The following is a 22,784-nucleotide window of genomic DNA, read 5'->3' as shown; positions in this document are numbered from 1 at the left end:
TTTACTAAAAACGTAATCTCGGTTCCCTACTCAAAGTTACGCCGAAAAGGTTTGTGGAAACTAAAATATATATATTTAATTATTAAAACCGATACGCCCCTCCTTAGCTGACCAATGCCAAGGGGCGCCAAATTTTTCTGTGCCTAAAGGTGCCGAACGGGTTAATCCGCCCTTGCTGAAAAACCGAAATAAATTACAAAAAACTAACGGGTTCTACCCTTTAACCATTTTATCTGCTGACTGCGCTAAAACAAGATTTGACCTTTAAATTTTAATACGTAAAATATTTAGACTAACAAGTTCACCAAAATTAAAAAACAAAGTTCAATAACAATATATACAGATATTGTAATCATCCGTTTAGTAAAAAAACCCGCCTTATAATAATGGTTCCTTTACTTTGATATTTGACATTAGGAAGTCAATGGCTCGGCGGTGAACTATCCGCATTGTAACAATGTGACCCGAGTTCAATTCCTGATCACGATCAGGTTTTACATTAAAATACTAAAATATTTAATTAAATATAAGATTAATATAATTTATAAATATTTAATTCAATATAAGATTATTATAATTTATAAATATTTAATTAAATATAAGATTAATATAATTTATAAATATTTAATTCAATATAAGATTATTATAATTTATAAATATTTAATTAAATATAAGATTAATATAATTTATAAATATTTAATTAAATCAAAGTTTAATATAAGATTAATATAATTTATAAATATTTAATTAAATCAAAGTTTATAGTAAGATTAATATAATTTATAAATATTTAATTAAATCAAAGTTTAATATATGATTAATATAATTTATAAATATTTAATATGATGTAGAATAAATTATAGTACCTAACGTTATATAACTTCGTAAAGGACATTCGCCAAAGCTGTTTTTTCTAAAAACACCGTAGCTTAGCAAGCGTCGGTTGCTCAGTGGTTAGAGTAAATATCTTACTCGCAGCAGACCCGGGTTCGATTCCCGGCTGGCGCTAAGAAATCGAAAATTGATACTATGATGAATACCATGTACAATTGGTGGAAACCATGCCATTGGACTTTGAGAGGTTGCATAACACTCTGCACTCGGTCCGTCCCAAAAGTCAATAAGAAGAAGTTGAAGAGAAAACGCCCGTACAAACACAAATTCAACAAACACAACAGACACAACACAAACACAACAAACTCAACACCCTCAACCGTCATAACACAAACTCAACATTCACACCCTACACATAAATATTACAATAACGAAATAACCATCAAACTGAATTAAAACTGTCACGACGGCTCGCGTTATCGAAAAAACACCATCCAAACCCAATCCAACCGGAAATTAATCCGTTAACGCTCACCGTCACACGGTGGTTTTGCCAACCCTTCGACAGTCCTAGCAACTGCGTACGCAGAGATTACGAGAAACTGCGTACGCAATGATTAACCTTCGCACGGAAAATGCGAACGCGTTCGCAGGACACACAGAACGACAGACAGACACGGTGATTAATAATAATCATAATTATAATAATCAGCTAGGCTAAAACCCAAGGCACCACCTTAGGCCTAAGTCATCAAGCGACTTTTGAAGCCTTTTAACTCGGAGAGGTAAAAAGGGTGTACCAAATTATTAACTCTTATATTGGGAACTACTGTTAATTTTGCCTGGCTACTTTCACTATGAAATATCTCATAAACCATTTTTTTCATTTAAAATGTTTTGTGTCGCATTTATTTCAATTGCCGTGAATTCTGATCGATTAACGAGATTATGGGTGCTTTCGTTTTTATGGCCCACTCTTCAAGATTTCATAATATTTCTTTAATTGTTATGTCGCATCTCTTTTTCTTGTTGTCGCATTTTTTTGAATTTTTGGTGCATATTGAATGATAAATTTTCGGAAAGAAAGAAATGAGGGGCCAACTTAATCGTTCGTCATAAAAATTTAAGTACTTTACAGAAATGCATTTTCTCATTTTTAACAGGATTTCTTCTGTAATAAATTAATATATTTATACTTTTTTAGGATGTCGATGTTGATTTCGGAATACTACTGTATGACTTTATTTTTTTGACGAATTATCTCAATAAACCGCAATTTAGAAATCGTAGCCTGATGCCAGCCAAAGGAAATGAAGAATATTGGCCACTTTCACGTAAATGTGTAATTGTGCATAATTCTTTGGACCACCTTTTTAATGTGTTCTCAATAACCGTAAGTGACAATTATTCATCAATTTATTATGTGAACGTGACAGTCTAGTTTGTAGTGTGTATTAACACTATACGAAATCTTATTAAAATCAGTGATGTTTTTTTCCTAGAATTCTAACCTCAAAAGGTTAGGGCGACGGGATATAAATTCAGTTTCAGCACCTAGCCAATTTCGATAAATTTGGTTCTTTAAATCATTTAGAAAATTAGAAGCTCAACCAAGTATATCATTAAATTTGGACAACGACGAGAACCGATATGATTCATAGATTTTGTTCATTTTAGGTAAAGCGTTTAAGCTGGCTGATAAAATTCAAGCTGCGTCACAAAACGTACAGTGTTAAAATTAACCTAAACCCCCTTTATAACTACTAATTTTAACAATATTTTTGTTTGACAATTTTTAACAAATGACAACTATTTCAGAAATATAACATATGTGTTACTTCCAGGTATGGATTTGCCTAATAATATCACAGCTTATAATCAATTTTAAGACGATTATTGTCTTTTTGGATGTTTTAAAGAAGCGTACTTTCTTAGGATCTAAATTTAAATCGGGTAGGTAATTGTTATTTACCAAACGTTCAAAACCTTTTTTAATTTTCGTTTTATCATGATTGTACGGATAATATTTACTTAAATCTTATGTTTCATTGGATTAATAGCATTTTTAAGAGCATCGCGGATTAGCCATTAACTGTTGAACAATAAACTGTTCGAATATTAAATACTACGTAACATGAACATGCGCTTTTTACCCTGAGAGGCAGATTCGATGAAAATAAAAACTATGGCACTAACACACACAGTCTCAAATTTATAATCAGTATCTTCTGGTAAACATCTTCATGAATGAAACAGAAAAAAAAAACATGTATCAGACAGACTTCGCCTAAACCAATGGTAAAATACAGTAACAATTCTATTGAAACTAGCCGCGAGAGAAACTGAATGTTTCTTCAACTCTTAATTTATCGGCTCAAATAACCTAAATAACGAAAATTGTTAGAGATATAAAAAGTTAATTTCAAAGGCTGTTACGATTTGGAGATAGGAAAGATAATATATTTGCAAGCTTTCATCTAAATGTAGAGTAGACATCGATGGAGACCATTGAAAATTTTCAACGGCTCAAATATAATTGGGGCCCGTCGTCTTTAAAATTCTTAAAGTAAAATCTTAATCTGCAGAGGCCAACCTAATTTTTAATTGTTCCGAAAGCACTGCAACGTCGAATAAGTTAACTGAAGCAAATGATAAACGATTTTCCGGATGTTAAAGAAACGACATTTCAAATCAGGAACAAACAGTCTAAAGTTACTCAATTTCAAGAAGAAGTCACCAAATATATTTTGGCCCCATCAATGTAAATTTATAAGCATGAGTAATAAAATTAATTTAATGAATTAATAGGGGACCTCTTTGTAAATCTGAAAACGCTTTGAATACATTACGATACAAAAGGCTCGTGTACTTTGCTCGTCTTTCTTTTTTTAAATATTCTGAATTATCCAGTACAAATCTACGTTTAATCTTAGCTTTATTACAAAAGCCTTTCTCACATAGCTATAGTATCATGCAAAAGGAAAGAGGGGGTCCATCGCGGACGGTTACAACCACAGATGGCTTTAGTCCGAATAATATCATTAAACGTGCACAAAAACTCTTGTGACCAAAGTTCCCACTTACACTCTTTCTAAAGGATTATCCGTTTTTAGTCCTTTCATACAAAGCTAATGTAAACAGAATAATAACATTAATTACCGGGGCCCCTAACAATATGTTTAGGTTATGAATTTAATTCGTCTCAACGTGTTACATTGCTTTGGAATATTAACAACAAGTATCTGTGAAAACGTGAAACCTAAGTACTTAAGGAAAACCCTCTTTTACCAAGGAACAAGTTCTACACAGAAACTTTCTTTTCTAGTTTTGAGTCAAATTTTCAAACAACTGTGAACTCTACAATCACACTCTAGAATTTCTTATTAATTCAGTAAATCTCTTCCAATTCCATTGAAACGTTAATATTTTAATTGCTTTCTTTGTTTGTAGGATTGTTTTGGAAGTTTGTTGCATCCATAGATTTTAAATTCATTGCCATTTTTGCTTCTTTTTTGCCATGTTTGTTGGTGGATATTTACAGGGCTAATCTTTCCACTTCGTTTGTCGTTACGGAACATTGCAATATAGACACTCTAGATGATGCCGAACGCTACGGACACGTTATACCTATGGCCGTTGATAATACGGAAATTCACAATTTGCTAAAGGTAAGAATTTACATTTCACCAAAACAAGTTGGTTTTAATTTCTGATATTTGTATCATCAAACCGAATTATCGCAAGATGACTTGGTAACTAACGCAATTTCCTGGTTTACTTGCCCTATGTAAATTATGTAGTTATCGCGCCGTAGTGCGCTCTAGTAACGACTAAATCGGAATTATTAAAAAATACTGCAGGCTTTAAAATAAGTCGATAATACTTTAAATAAGTACTTAATCTCTAAAACTTTACGTGTTTGATATAATTAAAATACAATATATTTTAAGTGAGTTAATGTACTACATCGATATCAAACGTTATATCGGCGTTAAATACTGAAGCATGATGTGCCTGTCGAAGGATCGTAATGTATAAAGTAGGTTTAGGTTTAAATAAAAACATAATCACTGGCACATGAGGCTCTAAAGAAAATAAAATGTTAAAGGTCCGTACATCATTAACATTTGTTTAAACTGGAAGTAATGAGTTTTATGCATTTTGTAATAAATACCTTATTTTTAATAAACTCCACTATTGTACAAGTGTATCAGATATCTAGCCCGGTGTACCGCAGACAGAGTGCACACCACCGGAGGTCCTCATCAATTTGTAACACGCCAGCTTCCACAGCCCTGACAGGTGACAGAGCAGCCAAGGCAGCAAGATAACTCAACTCACCTTCGAGGCAAGCTGCTCAACCCAGCAGAAGTTGCTACAATGGGATGACCAACCCCTCACTTTGCACACAGCAGAATAAGAGCAGATGCTATAGCAACTCCAGCTGACACCCTACCTACGTAGGTAGAGAGCCATACCCTTCACATAGAGCTCCTAAAGGGGAATGACTGGCACACAGCGGTCCACATAACCCGACACAGCTGGCACTGGAGATACCGGTGTGCCCCAAAAGGCCGGGAAAGAGGACCACTGCGCCGCATATGGAGCCCCACAGCAGGCTACCAAATTCTACGAGGCGGCCAGCTTGCCTTGACCCTCTCCGTTAGCCTGAGCCGAAGCTTAGTTTCCAGTCCATACCTGACTAAATACCAAGGTGGAGATAGAACCATTTGATCAGAGCTAACATCTCCCAGAGCGCCCCCGCTCTTATGGGTTACAAGAGCCGGACCCCGACTCCCCAATTAAGCCACCAGATATTGCAAACTCGGACCCCTTAAGGGCCTCCGCTATTGTACATAAGTCTATGTATTTGTACCCCCCGGCTCCGCCTAAGCACTACAGCGGCCTACGAGACTAATCAGGCCGGGACAAAAGTGCGCTTTGCGGAGCAACATTCGGCCAGTGAGACAGCCATCGTGACTGCCTCACATATAGCACACAAACGCGCTCATCATGGCCCAACAAAAGGCGACACCGTGGGCTTTCACTCTTGTACAATAGTGTTTTATTTGAAGTTCGTTATTATATGAACAAGACAGTCCGTATTTCATTTGTATTAAGTATTTAAGAAACAGTTTTATACGAAATCAAAGTTTTCCAATCATCTCTTAAATTTAAGAAAAAAGTTTGTTTACTGGTGAAATAAATTTAGTTTTAAAACAATGAAAATATTCCAATTTTTACGATTCCTACTTATAACTTGAAAATTAAGATAAAATTGGTTTTGATTAAATGATGTAACCAAGCCGTGTTACAATCCGCGAACTTAATTATATTGAACCAAGCTCCCAGAAACAATCGATCGAATCAGGAAAGGAAATTTGAGAGACATGTTATTAAGTGTTATAGAAGTAAAAAAGATTTTTTATATCCTGGTTAAGACAACTACGGAAAAGAAGCCTGAAAAATTACTCAGTTTCCTCGAAAACATTATTTTTGAAAATTGAGTCTTTAACAAAAAAATCTCATGGACAATAAATGGTGTTTCAAAAGGTTATGCAAACATTCTAAGCGGTGGAAGGGGGTGTGTTGAGAAGTATGCTTGTTTTCTCCCCATTTTTGTACGATGAATTAAAAGAGTGCCAGAGAGCTACAAAGTGTGACCCACTAGTCTCTGGAAGTAGGCTGCAACAAGCAAAAAACCAAATTTGAAATACTGTTTAAGTTTACTTTTTTAGGCTGGTTACGTCGATTTGTTTACAAAGTCCTTTTATATCTAACACACGAACCCAAACCTTAATGTTCTTGTTTCCCTGCTGCTTAGTTTTGTGCTTGTTGCAGCCTACTTCCAGGAGCTAGTAGGCCACACTTTGAAGCTCTTTAACTCATCGTCGGAAAATGGGAAAAAACAGGCATACTTCTCAACTCACTCCCTAATACAACTCCTTAAAAATTTTTAATAGCCTTTTGAAACACCCTGTAAAACACTTTTTATAACTAAAAATCCGTGGCTAGCTTTCGACCATCCCAGCGGTCTTCGTAAGTATTAAATGAAGCAACCACAATACAAGGGGCTGTTGAACAAACAAAAAAATAACTAAACGATATTTCAGAGACGTCCCATCTACTACAAGGAAAATTTTAAAGCACGGAAACAACTGTACATGAAAAGGAGAAAATTTTTTCAGACACATTTGTTTAACAAGCTTCCATCCGTTTGGTTCCTTGATGATGCCCAATTTCGCTTGTATTGTCGGGATATAATGCCAAGCTTGAAATTGCACAAGGGTCATGTCTTAAGCACAAGATATTTCGGATTTAGCGCTAATAACCAACTTCCACCGGAAACATTAAATTTGTTTTATAAAAGGTATGATTGAGACTGTAATTTAAAATCTTCTTTATTTGAATAATTTATTTTATTGCAGTAGCAGGTTTGATTTTAAGATGCTTTATCTAAAGGGGTTTGTAACCAAAATTGTCATCCGCCATTTCTCCCCAAACTAGCTTCCTTCTGCTTACCGACTTTAGCTTTTCGTTTCGATAATAGGGAAATATGGCTTATTCTTTGGTTTCTTGTCGTTGCTCAAAGCAAAAGCTTTGCAAGTTTTCAATAAAGTTAAAGGCCAATATGAGTCTTACACCATTATTGTATATAAATTTTGAACCTGGTCGTCGCATTATTTGAGCAGAACAGAATATTTGTGGGTCGACGACACCAAATATTGTCGTTTATAAGAAGCTCTCAATTCGCGGGCTATTAAGTTGAAAAAGAGGACTGCGATATTTAAAACAATATAACCAAAGTCCATTAAACATTTAGGAAGTTAGGAAATCAAAATCATCTACGCCTTTAAGGTCTGTTATTTTATAATTACAAATAATAAAACTGGAGAAGTATCATGGATTAAACAAATTTGCTAATTGGAGACGTTTCGAACCATGGCCCTTTATCAATCCATTTTTTTAGCCTTTTGCTTTAAATTTAAAACACGATAATTTAATTATGTCGCGTGAGACTCATGCACCAAGAATGAGCGTGAACAAAAAATAAAATGAAAATACCTAATGAAAAAAATTTCAATAAAGAATGCATTGCAAGATCTAGGTAACAATATGTAAGAAAAAAAGACAAAACATTAAACAGTTAAATATTACATAGACCACAATTAGTAACTTCCGAACACCCTTTTTCTTTATTTCAATAACACTTTTTTTTTCTAATGAACAAACCTTCAAAGAATTTCATCTTATACCAATTTGCTTATCTCTTAATAATTTTTATATCATTTCATTTTTAAGAGTTATAATCATTTTCCCAAATATGATTTGCACGCCATTTGTCAAGTTTTGGTTTTTTACACTTATTATTCCGGTAATTGAATGTTTAGTTTCTCCAATATATACGTTTGAGCACGAGCACGCAATTTTATATATAACACCCTTTAAATTTTCGTCCAAAGTTATAGGTTTTAATTTTAAATGCTGTTTACTTAATGCAACAGTTGTTTTTGAGACTAGATATATATATATCAAATGGTTTAAGAGTTCTTTTCATTTTTTTCTTGTGAGTTGGTTTGATATTAACAATTGTGTCTTTTCCAAGGATAGAAGTAACATGAAGTTAATAGTTGTTTAGGTAAAACAAAGGATAATCCCACCACGGATAAACAAATTATAACTATGTGGTAATTCAGACCCCTTGTCACTGACGTTTTAATTAAGATGAGGATGATAAAATTAAAATAAAAAAGGTTTTACTATGAGTAGGTTTTTCGTAAATTGAGAGAGATAAACCATTTATTTTTTCTCAATATTGATATTTAAAAACTATAAGTGACCCAAATTTTTGTCTATTACCTGACGACACATAAAAAATATCATCCATAATCCGCTACGAGCATTATAGAAAATAAGTAATCTATGAGTTAGACAAAATTGTGTCTTCCAAATCCTCCACAAACAAATTGGCATTGATCGGTGATAAGGGATTTCCCATTGCTAGACCATTTATGACAGTAACTCTGATCAATCATCCTACACAATACAGTTGGGTTTATGTATAGTAAAAAGTAACCATATATAGCAGACGACGCGAAGGAGGGAAGACGTGCCCTTCGTAGCTCCTTGTTTTAGCAAAGTTTTTTATGATTATTTGAACGATTTTATTTAATTTTATTAAAAAAGGACATGATATTTTATTATACTTAACTTATCCCATTTTGGATCTATACAATATACAATGGAAGACGAATCAAGGGGACAAGAAGATTACTGTCTCCTGCAGGGCTGCAAACATCAGAGGCGAGATGAAAAATGAAGTAGAACCACCATGGTCCCTTGTGGCATCTGTCTTACGTATAACCATATAACATGTGTCAAGATAAAACCAGCTGATATCAAACGTTTTTTCTGCTGTACCGACTGCAGATCCAGATTGAGTAAGCCTTGCCCATGCAAAGGCCTATGCACAACACAGACTCCCGTAGACGTAAAGGAATTAATTGAACTCAAGAAAGATCTAGTTACTATTAAACTATCATTCAATAAACAACTAAAAGACCTCAAGGATGAGCTATCTAAAGTAACTAACGACATCAAGGATGATATAACCAGAAAACTTGATATAATTCAAACAGTCCATGGAGAGAGCCTTCAAGAATTGGAAATAAAAATCAATCAGAGCAAAATAGCCCCAAAAAATGATAATACCAGAAACGGAAAGAACTCTAAAATTCCACAAAAATACTCTGTAGCAGATACAAAAATAAACTCAGATACACCTCAATATAGGAAAATCCCAAGAAAATCTGTGGAAAAAAATCAACATAACAATAAATCGCAAGCTATACTAAACCACCAACAAAGTAAAAGGCAATCACCAGAAAATAGCGTAAAAAATACGGGGAATGGAAACTATAATAACCGAAAAATAACACACGAAATATAAATACACATTTTAAATCGGGATCCATGCCTCAAGAGCGGTTGGCTACCTGCAAACTTTACACAGAACCTAATACAAATAATTACTTTATTGGTAGCTGCGCTATTAATTCCGATGAAGAAGCTTTGAAGGCATATGTACAATCGCTAGATATTGAAGTAGAAGCAATAAGATTAACGAAACGCTCTTTAGATCCCAACCATACAGTCTTAAAAACGTTGGGTTAAATGATTTTGGTTATTTCATTTTTAACTACCTTTTGAGTCAAAAATAACCCAAATGTAGTTGTAAATCTTGAAACGCAAAATTTGAGTTAAACAAAATTAGGTTGTTTTTAAGATAATATAATAGCAACCCAAAATTGAGTCATACTATCAAATTTAAAGTTCCCACGCGCCAAAGACGATATGAGCGTCGAAAATGTGTCCATCGAACTTGTGGTCTTTGGAAGACTGGAAATTAAAAATTTTGCGCCATTCTTGCATCGTTACCCTGAGTGCTTGAAAGGATTCTTAATTTTTGATTCTAAAGGTATAGAATATTTTTATTTTATTTACTATTTATAATTTCAATTTTTCGAATATTTTAAATTTATATTTTATGTTGTGTTGATAATTCAGCGGAAGAACGAAATGAGCTCCCTTGTTTAAATTTATTGCAATTGCCAAGGCCCTATTCTTTCCAGTTGGATCAAATTTATAAACCAAATTCATTGTTAATTTATAACCCAAAATTGATTCATATATTAACCATATTTTGGGTAAATTATAAATTTAACCCAAAATATCGTTATTGAAATAACCCATTTTTGGTGAAAACGAAAACCACACAATATTTTGTTTAGTTAAATACTGACCCAACAATGGGTAAAAAACAACCCAATTAATTGTTAAATTAAAACCCAAAATTTAGTGATATATTAACCATATTTTGGGCTAATGTTCAACCCATTTTTGGGTAACTTATAAATTTAACCCAAAATAGCGTTATGAAAATAACCCAATTTGGGTCAAAAACAACCCAATATTTTTAAGAGTGTAGTATAATATGCTATATCTAAAGTACTTCAACTAATGCGTCATCTATATTAAATCCAGATTGTTAGCCAACAAGAGTTTCCTGTTGTCAATTACAAGTAATCTCAAACAAAAGTAATAATATCTGTGGAACTAATACTGAAGAAAACGGCCTCAAACTATCAAAATCACCTACAAATAAGTACTTTTTACCAAACTGCCCAAAAAATGCCACATCAGAAACGATGGGTAAGACACTCTGCGAACTCGGTGTACACTGCCGTATCTTTGACAGTGCTAAATGGAACTCACGATCTCTTGAAAATATGTACCTTTAGCAATGCTAAATGCACGAACTCGGTGTACAGATTATCTGATACTGTCTTACCCCTCGATCAGAAAACATCAAAGAACACCTAGAGAAATTCGGACTACGAGATTGCACAATTGCACTAAAAGATACTGAGTCCACATCAAACTGGAAATCAACATACATAATTGAGTGTCCCCGAAATGAGGATACTACAATTTTAAACCGTGAAAATTGGCCAAAACCCTATAGGATTCAACGCTATCGTTCACCAAGGACCGAATCTCTAGCAACAGATGAAGTATAAGTTCCCTACGAATTGCAAATTCAGGCTGAACAGACCCCAAAAATATACAATACAACAAAAACAATTAATTCAAGTCGCATTACTACTCTAAAATGTCTAAACATTGCCCATCTAAATCCGCTTCAATCTGGATTCCGGGCAGGTTATTCGACCATCACTAGTGTCTTGTACTTCCTAGAAACCATTATTTATCGCCTAAATGATGGTTAATATGTAGGAGTTCTCTTCGCTCATCTAAGTAAAGCCTTTGACTCAGTCGACCATAACATACTATTATCAACACTAAGAAATAAAAACTTCTCAAGAACTAGCGTATCTTGGTTCAAGACTTACCTACGCGACAGGAAACAATTCGTAGCAATTGGTGAAGCTAAATCACCATCCATGGATATAACAACCGGGGTTCCACAGGGAGGAATACTTAGCCCAACTCTCTATAATATATATGCTAGTGATATACACAGGCAGCTAACCTCAAGTATCTCCAACGAATATGCTGATGATGATGCCCTGATCCTGTCTAATACCAATCTTGATGGACTATTAAATAATATGAGCCCAGAAGCCAAAAAATTAAAAGGTATCCTCGCATCAAAAAATCTAACTATGAATGAAAGCAAGACCGAATTTACGCTTTTTCATCCAGGACAAAAACAAATCCCACCCGAGAATACAATGACTTTTCAAAATTCATCAATAAAAAGAGTAAAGAAATTCAAATATCTCGGATTCATTATTGACGAAGATCTCTCTTATAAAAACCACATCGAAATGCTGGTCACAAAATCAAGCCAAAGACTAGGAATACTTAAATCCTTTCACAGTACCTTAGAAACTAAAACTTTTAATCTTCTCTATATTTCATTAATACTACCAATATTTACCTATGGCGATATCTTTTACAATTCAGCTAATTTAATATACCTTAATAAGTTAAAAGTGGCCCATAATAATGGCTGCCGATTTGTACCAAAAAAAGGTAGATATGCATCGGTGACAGATACTCAACGATAACTAAATTGGATGACCTTGAAACACCATTTATGTATTAAACTTGTGTACCATGATGTTTAAAATCTTCAATGAAATCTGTCCAGATTACCTCCAAGAACATTTTAAGAGACCTAATGATATTCATCTACGAAACACTGGTGCTTCATCCTCAAATTTTTACGTAGAAAATCTTAAATCATCCCTTCGTCAAGTGAGCACCAAATCTAAAGGAATTGAACCTTGGAACAAAATCCCAAACACAATAAAAAACTTACAATCTTTAAATGATTTTAAAAGAGAATTGCGTCTTTTATATTGACAGATTTACTGTAATAAGTATTATGTTAACTAAATTTGTCTATGTAAACCCTACTCGGTCTCCTTGTAAATCACGCTAGACCTGAATGGTGTCACCCAATAAAGCATTTTATTATTATTATTATTGTCCATTAAAACAAAATAGAGACAAATTAGAAACTCCTTTTAAAAATAATAATCAGCTAGGCTAATACTCTAGACACCACATTAGGCCCAAGTCATCAAGCGACTTTATACATGGTAAACCTAAAATTCTAAGCCCTTATAGTCGCTTCATATGGTAGCCTCACTTATAATATGGGGAAAATATTTTTAAGAATAATCTCACCTCAAATTGGTAACACTCCCATGTCTTTAAAGATTTCGAAGGAATTAATAGAAAAATTGAAGCCTCTAAAATTATCTGGACATAGATATTTTAGGCAGTTTTGATATTGTTCACATGTATAACAATATACCAGTAACTGACGCTGGTGGAATACTTCGGAATAAATTGAAAAACGACACTACTTAAATTAAGTGAACTTGTATTTTGTTTTACTGGTTCATACTTTAAACAAAATAAAGGAATAGCAATGTGAAATCCTTTATCTCCGATCAATGGCAATTTTTTTGTGGAGGATTGGGGGGATGGTTCTTTTTTGTCTAACTCATTGGATTATTATTTTCTAAAAAGCTGGTTGCGGTTTATGGATGATAATAGCCGAAAAGCCCACCCTACGGGCGGGCCCTCAGCTAGTTGTGTGTTTCGAGGCATACCCCCCAGTAAGGCCCCCATGCCAGAATTACAAAAAAAATCGTCTATCTCTCGTCCCAAATTACCCAGTAAGGCACCCCTCCCCCTTTTCCCATGCGATAATTACCGTGGTTCCCTTTTACCCACAAAAATTTCCCGAAAACTCGCCTTTCTCTATCTTCCAAACCCTTCCCCCTTTTCCCCATGCCAGAATTACCAGGGTGCCCTTTTCCTCCGCAAAAATAACTAAAAACTCTCCTTTCTCTCTCGTAGCAAAGCCCCCGTTACAACTGTAAACCCCCTGTACCCAATGGCAGATTTGTTCTCCCCTCATGACGAACAGAAACAAATACGCTCATCCCTGAGCCCCGATTCCCCTCTGTTTACACTCGAACCACCTCAGTAACGAAGCGAAAGGCAGTCACGGTTTCCCTCTGTTCCGCGGACCGCTTTCTTTTCGCCGCCCCGCCTTTGGCTTCATGACAGACTAAGCAAACATTCCAGAAAGCTCGGACGTATGACCGACGTACGAAGCCCTCCTTAAAAGCTTGTTTAGGAGCTCAAACATTATTCACGTGATTGACAATTCCAACTTGCCGGTTGCGTGTTCCAAAACAGTCACCGGAAAATATTCGTGTTTGTAACTTTATGTCTACACTCTATAGCCCCATTTTAGGCTTTGTTTTTAGATTTAGTGTATTGAATATGACCACCTTGTCCTTACCGTTTGATAATGGCTTTGAAAGATAACCGACTTGGTTGTTGTCTTTGAGGAAACTGTTTCTATACATGAGATACATATCAACGTACGGAAAATTCATAAGTGTACAATTGTTCTGGCCAAAAGTGCACAGATAAATAAACTAACTAAATATAAAATAATAAAAGTTTCTACAATCTGCAATGATTGAAATAACAATTGAGTGGCAAATAAGATCTTTTTTATAATAATTATCATTCAGAAATACAATCTTCTCTTTTTTCGGAAAAGTCTCAACACTTAGAAATAGCTTGTATTCGTTGTCCGACTTTACTTTTAATCCTCCTTATTGAATGAGTATCAATTGGTTTATACAATTACCGTGTCTGTTGGTCCGTTTCTGCGACTGTCCGCGCTGCAAACGCGTAAGCATTTTCGGGACCAAGTGTAATCACCGCGTATGCAGTCTCTTGGAATTAGGGAAAAGCTTTTTCCTAAAGAGCCCTCTTTTTGTCATTGAGTGTAGTATACATTTTTTCAATTTGCGTTAGTATCGGGCGGTTATCGAACCTGAGCCCTCCTGCACAACAGGTGAGCGTTCTACCACAGAACCACTGATACATGTTACGCTTTAGTGAAAACTAGAAACGTTTCCGAGGAGAGGTATATTTTGGCTTGCCAACTTGTGTTTTTCTCGCTTTACCGATAAAAGCAACTGAGAATTGTAAACAAACAATTCAGTTTAAAGGCTGTGTAACTGGATTTAGTGTATTTTTTTAAAAAGAAAGAAACACTATGGGACCCAATTTTACTTTTACTTTTTTAATTACTAGGATCTTAAGAAAACGAATTTGAGATAAGAACATACTTATTTGATACACCCTGTACAAAATCTGAAATGCACTTTTTGCTGTATGCCAAAATCATTCAGTCACGCTCTAAAATGTCATACCAAACTTGGGATTGTATAAAACTTTTTGATCAACAGTAATTCAAACACCAATTTTAGTAACATTTTGCGAAACATATATGGTTGAACCCAAAAACAGGTGCTTAAAATGTTATCAAATTCGAATCAAAAGTATCGCATCGCTGTCTAAGTATAAAGAATTAACAAAAGGTTGTAGGTAATGAAATAATATCTTATTATAACAGGTCTTCAGATTATTTGGCAACTGGAATGCTTCAATTCATAGAAAAAAAATACGCCTCTCACAGTGATAGAAGATGTATTGAGAAAACAAATGAAAAACCCGAACAACTTTTGTGGAATCCAATATCCACTGACGATTTATTCTATTTCCTTCTCATTTGGGTTACTGCTAATGTCGTTATTTTCATACAATGGTTAACCATGATTATTTTCCCGTTTATTACAAAATATTTATCTGGCAATGTGCACCAAATTTTCGACTTTCCCGAATAAACATTAAAAAACGATAAAATCAAATATATGCAAGAAAATCAAACGAGACAATGACCCACCAAGCATGAATTTAATTCATCTCTTATCTTAGGCAGTTGAGTAAAATGTATCTCCTTATGAAAAAGAAAGTAACATATTGTTGTTAGACAGACACATAAGAAAGTAGCATAAACTGTGTCGAAATCGTGAGTCCTGTACGCGAAATTTGTCCTCCCTTTCGCTTTTGTTGTTTTTGTTTACGAGAGAAACTCTACGCAGTTGCTCGCGAGTTACTAAACGAAGTGTATGGCAAATATATCTTTTGACTATTAAACTTAGTTCTTTATTGTTAAAACTTTGGTAATTTTTATTTCGAATATATAACTACACCTGTTACGATCCATTATTAACAGGTTATGGGTACAGTACGCGTAAACTGCGCGTTATAAAGTGAAGAAAGTGATAGTTATTTTTATTCAATCCGATAAACCTTGGTCCTGAAAACCCCGATCGCTAAGCCTAACGAAGATGGCTACGCAAGGCGAAGGATTCAAGATCAGTCGGTTATCAGCAGAGAAGTCGAATTACAACTCATGGGCCATACGAGTAAAGGCGGCACTCATTAGCAAAGGGCTATGGGAAGCCATTGATCCAGGCAACGGACCTAACATGTCAGATGCCGACAGAAAAGTAAATGACAAAGCAATATCATTTTTATTTCTATTAGTTGAGGATAATTATCTGGACTATGTTGGTGGTCACTTGAGAGCGAAGGACGCGTGGCAAACGCTATCGGATATGCACACCAAATTTGGTTTGTTGCATATCTTGCAACTCTTAAGAGACCTATTCAACATAAATAAAAGGTCTGACGAGAAAGTCCAGAATTATCTCGCGAGAATAATGGATTTGCTTGAAGCGTGCGGATACGGCTTTACTGATAAAGAAGTTGCATTAATAATGTTATTAGGCCTCCCAAAATCATATGAAAACCTAATATTAACCTTGGAGCATTATATTGCAAATTTAACATCGCAAATGGTCAAGGCAAGATTATCCATCGAAGAGAAGCGACAGTGTAGACGAGACGAAGATAATCAACATTCCGACGAAGGACTACGCGGTGGGAAAGCTCTTATCACGCGTAAAAACACTAATTATAGAAACTCGAAAAACGCGTGGAAGCCGAGCGATCGTTTTATTATTTGTTTTTGCTGCGGCGCTGCGGGTCACATAGCGAACGAATGCCCAGAGAGAGAGAAGAATACCTCTACACGCAAGCGGGACAAACAAGTCGTCGCAAATAAACAGGAAGACTCGAAAAGGAATGCCGCGAAGATGGTTTCTTGTCACGAGACAGACACAGAGAAGGAGAAAACTATCAGCCTGCAGTGTGGCACTCTACCTCAACAAGAAACGAAGAAGCGATGTAAACTTTAACGTCAACTTGTGGTACCTGGACAGTGGGGCAACGGATCACATGTCTTCACGCAGGGATCGCATGAAAAATTTTAATAACACTTTCAAATCATCAGTTGAAGTTGCCAATAGAGAGGTTATACGAGTCGATGGAAAGGGGGATATGGTATTACGCACTGAAATAAACAAGACGTCGCTTAACATCCAGCTGCACAACGTGTTATATGTACCAGAATTAGACGGAAACCTTCTATCCATTGGGCGTATAGAAGAAATAGGATATACGGTAACATTTGAAAATGGCGCGGCCATAATTAAACAACAAGATGGGAAAGCTATATTAAAAGCAACACGAGTCGGTAGACTCTATGCTGTCGAAGAAAGCAATAGTAAAGAAGTAATTAAAATTGTCAAATCAGCGAAAACATTTAAGCACGATACTTGGCATAGAAGAATGGGCCATGTTCACGAAGACGCGTTACGCATTTTATTAAAAGAAGATTACACACCACTAGAGAAACCTTGTGAGATCTGTATTTTGGGAAAATTACGAAGGAAGCAATTCCCCAAAAATCAAGCGAAAAGAGCCACACGGCCATTAGAGCTCATACATTCTGACGTCCTGGGAAAAATCGATCCTACTTCAAAAGGTGGTGCGCATTACGTCGTGACATTTGTTGACGACTATTCTCGACATATTGCAACGTATTTTATGAAATACAAAAGCGAAGCGTTTGATAAGTTCAAACTATTTAAGGAATATGCGGAAGCTCAATTAGGACTCAAAATTGGCACACTGAGATCGGACAATGGAGGGGAATATATGAGTAGAGAATTCGGCGACTACCTAAAGTAAAAAGGCATTAAACACCAAATAACTATTCCAGCGACACCGCAGCAGAATGGAGTCGCTGAACGCGTTAACCAAACGCTACTAGACATGACGAGGTGTTTACTACTGGATTCCGGAATTCCAAGAAATTTCTGGGCAGACGCCCTGAATACGGCGGTTTACTTACGAAACCGATGCCCTTCGAAGTCCATCAAAAATCAACTACCAGAAGAGCTGTGGACTGGACAGCCTACATCACTAGACAACGTACGAGCCTTTGGATGTCGTGTTTGGACGGTCAAAGGAAAACTTGTCAAACGGACGAAACTGGATCCCAAGGCGGAAGAAACCGTCCTCATAGGATATCCTGAAGGAGTTAAAGGTTACAAATTATGGAACTACAACACAGACACATTCGCCAGTTATGAAAATGAAAAGGTTTCGACTTTTGGTTGCACTTGCTGTGAAACGGAAATGGGTGATTCGACACATAGACATTTCAAGCGCTTATCTACATGGCACAATACAAGAAAATATATGCATGCACCAACCAGAATTCTTCGTAGAAGAAGGAAAAGAAGACTGGGTATGTCATTTGCAAAAGAGTTTATATGGATTGAAACAGTCCAGTCGTGAATGGAACAAACATTTTGACGCGTTTCTCAAAACGGCAAACTTGACCAGGTCAAAGACAGACCCATGCATTTACTACAATCTTGACGATGGTATTATATTGGGAATATACGTAGATGACACTCCTTTAATCGCTCAAGATGATGAGACAGCCGATCATTTCATAAAGAAGTTAAAAGACGCTTTCGACATACATGACTTAGGCTTTGCAGAAAACGTGTTGTCCATTAGCATTACTAAAAACGAAGACGGATCATTATCATTAAGCCAAAAGACATACATCGAAAAATTGTTACAAACATTTGGAATGAGCAATTGTAAAGGGATAAAAACACCATTGGACATCAATATTAAATTGACCAAACCATCTGACGAAGAATGGGCAAATGAAGAAAGCAATAACGACAACGTCCCATACAGATAGGCAGTGGGTAGTATCTTATACCTAGCAAGTATGACCAGACCTGATTTGTCGTTTCCCGCCACGTATCTTAGTCAATTCAATGAGCGATTCTCCACAGAACACTGGACAAGTTCGAAGCATGTCCTTCGTTACATTCAAAAAACAAAGGACTATAAACTAGTGTTTAACCACAATTCAGAGGGCCTCAAGGCATACAGCGAAGCTGATTGGGCGAGAGATCAAACAGATAGGAAATCCTACAGTGGATATATTTTTATGGTAGGAGGCACCGCTATTTCATGGTGTAGTAGAAAACAAAATACAACCGCTCTATCAACCGTCGAAGCAGAGTATTTGGCAATGTGCGAAGCGACCAAAGAAATGCTTTGGATAACTAGCATATTAACAGAACTGGGCGAGAAGAACTTGGTAGAGATATCACCAATAATCCACGTTGACAATCAAGGGGCGATGTGTTTGGCAAAGAACCCAGTTAGTTCTGACAGAAGTAAACACATCGACATAAAACATTTCTTCCTCAGAGAAATGGTTAACGAAGGTAAAGTCGCTTTCAATTATGTCGCAACTGAAAACAACCTGGCCGACATGTTTACAAAACCACTCGGTGCATCGTACTTGAAAGAACATTGTGAACATTTTGGTCTTCGCTTGGACTAACACTACATCGACAAGGGGAAGTGTTAGACAGACGCATATGAAAGTAGCATAAACTGTGTCGAAATCGTGAGTCCTGTACGCGAACTTTGTACTCCCTTTCGCTTTTGTTGTTTTTGTTTACGAGAGAAACTCTACGCAGTTGCTCGCGAGTTACGCAACGAAGTGTATGGCAAATTTATCTTTTGAGTATTAAACTTAGTTCTTTAATGTTAAAACTTTGGTAATTCTTATTTCGAATATATAACTACACCTGTTACGATCCATTATTAACAATTGTAAGGTTTTCCTCCGAATACTTTGTTAAAAAAATTATCTAAATGAAATAGAATAAGAATCTTTAAAGGGGTTGTGGTTTAGAATTTACAGCCGGCCCTCTGCATTTCTGCTGAACGTCAGTTTCCTCTCTCTGCCACGTGGTACAAAACGTCGTTTATTTTAAGAAAAAACCAAACTATAATTAATTAATTAAGAACCTTCTTAAGAGCTAATCAAATATGGCTTTTAAAGCAAACAACGAGAAATTACCAATGGTAAAATATAAATATAAGTTTCTTCGTGTACTGTACTTGATTAATGTTTGCATAAATAATTTGCAAGTAAGCAAAAAACATGGTTTTAATATTAGCACACAAAGATTCATGTTTTTTTCTTATACAACAAATATGATATTCTAACGTTATTGCACATGTTTTGCTCGTCAAATGTGCATGCATACAATCATTTAAATATCACTAAATAAAATATGAAAATAATAAATGATATTATTTTAAGGGAGAGGTTAAGAAAACAATTAACTTTGAATTTCATAGGTTATTATATTGAAATATCTTGTTCCTTATTAAAAAATATCAATTTAACATCCATTGCTTCAACGTTTCACTTACGAGTTGTAAAACTGTTAAAAAAAGAAATGAAATAAAATCACGAACTTGATTTCTGCATTATCTTTGGCTGTTATCTCAATGCCTCTAATTTAAAAGATTCCAATTTATATTAAACAAGGAACAGATACACATAAATATTTATCACAACGCACTAAGATGGTAAATTATGCAATTTAGGATCATGCAATTTAACAAACTATTTATTTTTCGAAAACATTCATTAATGAAAGTTCTAAAGTCAACTAAACGAAACCCCGATTTATTTTAATTGGCGAGTGATGAAATTTGGCTCTTACATCGTTTGATCAGTATTACACAATACACAGGTTTCGTCGCAGTGTTGGAAATATAAGGGGGTTTTATTCTCCCTGATTAAAAATATTGAGATCCTCACTTATAAATTTACAATGTAGGGCGAAAATGAAATTATTCTAAGAAGTCTTAAAACAAAGCTGAATAAATTTAAAACACAACTAAACAATAAAAATACAACACTTTTCAAACATCTCAAAAAGTGTTGAGATGTCCCCACTTTCTAATTATAAAGAATGTGAAAGTCCCTACACGTATTTGAATAATTCTTAGAGGCCAAATAGCTCTAGCTAGTGAGGAGATCGATTTTCGTCAGAAAGTGTGATTTATTAAAAGTATCTAGAACAACGTTAAAAGATCTTTCAGGGCCCCACTTATAAATTTCGTAGTTGTTTGTGAAGATAAATTTATACTTCCAATTCCTAAAAAGAAAGCCAACTAATTAAAAATACAACTAAACCATAAAATAACATAATTTTGGTAAACCTCTCAAAAAGTGTTGATATGTCCCCAGTTAAGTATTATAAAGTGTCTCTTCACAAACAAGTAAATGATACTTACAGACCAATAGCTCTAGCCAAGAAAACTTCAATAGTGAGGATATTGAATTTTGTTAGAATATGCGACTTGTTTAAAGTCCCCAGTACAACAGAGAAAAGATCTTTGGGGTCCTCTTATAAATTAGAAAAATAGGTGTTTTCTTCCCCCCAAATGAAAAAGCCCTTACGAAAATGACTTGATCCAATTTTGGAGATTGGATCCTTTTTGTATCAAGCTATATCCTGAAGGGATCAAATAAGGATCAACTATTTCTTGATCAAATAATCTTTATCAAATTTGGATCCAAAAAATCTTTTAACTAAGAACTAACTCATCCCTCTGGCTACGATTAATAGTCAAATGTGCTATACTTTGAGTTACTCTCACAGCTAAGTGAAAAGTGTAAAATCTGCTGTTAATGTTATTAAATATAATTCAGGCCATTAAAATTACCTATTTTTCAAAATATTGATTACAATTATATGCTAGTCCCAACTGGATCCAAATCTCATTGGATCCCGACCGGATCCAAGTATCATTGGATCAAAAGCTGGTACAAAACTAATTGTATCCAGACCGGATACAAATCTCTTTGGATGCCAACTGGATCCAAATCTAATTGGATCCCGATCGGATAAAAGTCTCTTTGGATCAAAAGCTGTTCCAAAACTAATTGGATCCAGACCAGATCCAAATCTCTTTGAATGCCAACTGGATCTAAATCTCATGGGATCAAGACCCGATCCAAATCTTATTGGATCCCAACTGGATCCAATTCTCATTGGATTAAGAGCTGATCCAAATCTAATTGGATCAAGAGCGGATCCGAATCTCATTGGATCAAGAACGGATCCAATTCTCATTGGATCAAGACCCTTGGATCCTAAATAGATAACAGTTGGATCCAAAATTTAATCCAGAGAAGTCTGTATTTGGATCCCCGTTGATCTGTCCAATTTTGGATGAAATTTGGATAAAATTTTGATCCACCATTTTCGTAAGGGAGGACATCTAGTTCCACGCAAAATCCTTTTTACTATATTTGCGCGTGATACGAATTCCATCTTTTAATTGACATTACTACACTATAGCATAAAAAAATAGTGCCGTTGTAGTGTTGAAAATAAATGGGGTATTTTTCTCCCCCTGAATCAAAATACTTGAGATCCCCACTTATAATTATGAATTTAAGAATTAGTGTGATATTATTCAAATAAGTCTTTAAACACAAAACATTTGTTCAAAAAGGCAACTTAATTAAAATATAAAACGATAATAATTCTTACACAGAAATAAGCCCTAGCCCAGAAAACCTTCAAAGTAAGGAAATCGATTGTTCCTGGATTTGTGACTTTTAAAAGTACGCGGTACCACGTTCCAAAGATCATGGTGTCGCCATTAATAAATTTAAAGGTAAGGTGTTTTCCTTCTGCCAAATGCCTAAGAAAGTCTGGGTCCCTGATTATGCTTAGTTCACGAGTGATAAGAATTTCGTGTATACATCATTTTAATGGCAA

The 22,784-nt window shown here is 35.2% G+C and overlaps 1 pseudogene; it reads left to right on the top strand.

The window, feature by feature from the left end:
• Window positions 1-18,904: 18,904 nt before the first annotated feature.
• Window positions 18,905-19,531, top strand: LOC149926775 (uncharacterized; annotated as a pseudogene).
• Window positions 19,532-22,784: the final 3,253 nt, after the last annotated feature.

This window comes from Leiobunum rupestre, chromosome 9, assembly GCF_980474605.1.
Source record: "Leiobunum rupestre chromosome 9, qqLeiRupe1.1.hap1, whole genome shotgun sequence".
NCBI classification, from domain to species: domain Eukaryota; kingdom Metazoa; phylum Arthropoda; class Arachnida; order Opiliones; family Sclerosomatidae; genus Leiobunum; species Leiobunum rupestre.
The sequence above is the reverse complement of the archived record's forward strand: the minus strand, read 5'-3'. Positions and strand labels throughout refer to the sequence as shown.